The sequence below is a fragment of the Pagrus major genome, chromosome 23 (genome assembly GCF_040436345.1).
Source record: "Pagrus major chromosome 23, Pma_NU_1.0".
NCBI classification, from domain to species: Eukaryota; Metazoa; Chordata; class Actinopteri; order Spariformes; family Sparidae; genus Pagrus; species Pagrus major.
The window spans coordinates 15,656,510-15,657,956 of record NC_133237.1 but is presented as its reverse complement, the minus strand read 5'-3'; positions in this window follow the sequence as shown (position 1 = coordinate 15,657,956).

Below are 1,447 nucleotides of genomic sequence, written 5' to 3'. Positions count from 1 at the left end.
CAGTCGTTATGGCAACCCGCAGCTGCACGACAAACAAACGGCTGCTTTACGATAGCTTCCGATTCAAACTCTCAAACTTTATTCGCAATAACAAACTTCACTCTCGCTTCAAACTCTCTCCTGTCAGTGTTCCCATTTGAATAAAAAACAAAACAAAACGAGCTTTACACTAAAAATATGGAATTAGCACTTTCAATTTGCCAAGTAAGAGTTATAAATGTAAATACTTTAAAGCAGAGTACGCTACAACATACACACCTTTAAGGATTAGGCTATTACAGTGATTTCTCATCTGACATCTAAAACAAGTTTGGATTACCAACTGAGAAACTGACCCAGGCTCTGAGGGGCCCCCACAGGATACACAAGATATTAACGGTGCACTATGTAGTTTTGGGGGAAAAAAACATTTAATCAGAAAAGAAAGGTCTTCATTGACTGATTTTTATGTCTAAACAAACTAAAAAAACAAAGTGTCTTCGTTTTCATGACATGAATAAACTGAATACACAAACTGACCTTAAAGGACAACACAATTTCATACTGTTTTACTTTGTTTATATTTGGCAGACCCTGCCACCTTTCTAGCTTCAAACAGTGTTCTTGGAACCTTTTTTAAACAATCAAATGAAACACTAAAAAAAAAAAAAACAATCAAATTTTGAGTAGTGTATTTCTTGTAGTGCAGAGAAGGTTTTGAATTAACTTCTTAAAACCCACTTTTATAGACTTGCTTTTATGTGAAGGCACCCTTTTTAACTGAATTTTCATCATTCATTCCTTTTACTGCTCTTAGTCTATCTGTTTTTAATTCCTCCCTTGTGATGTCTTTTTTCTTACTGTCCTTTACTGCTTTTATTTTTTTTTATCTTTATTCTATTTATTGTCCTTGTCCTTTTATTGTTCTTTTTACAACCCATAACTTTTTTCTGTTCTTAATTCCTTTGATGTGATGTCTTCTTATCATCCTTAATTGATTCTATTCTTTTATTCATTTCTATTTTTGCATTACGTTTTCTTTTTCTTTCTCTCCCTCTCTCTCTCTTTCTTTTTCTGTGATTTTGCCTGTTTTATCATTTTTATTCCTTTTACTTGTAATGACTCATATTGACTTTTTGTGTTTTTACATTTTCTGATAAGATAAGAACAAATATGGCGAGTTTTGACTTATCAAACGTATTCAAACGTATTTCTATGCTAAGGGTTAAGAAGTTATTGACATAGCTAACACTTTATAATATAATCATTAATAAATGAAACATGTATAGTTGATTAGATTTAGTTCAGTAATGTCACTGTTTAGAAACAATGAAATGGTTCATAAAACAATTGTAAAGGTTAAAAACGTCAGTTTTTACTCTCTGATAGCCATCAAATAATGTTTATAAATGAACCACGCAGTATTTATTAAACATTTACATTTAAGTATTATGAACATCAATTGCAA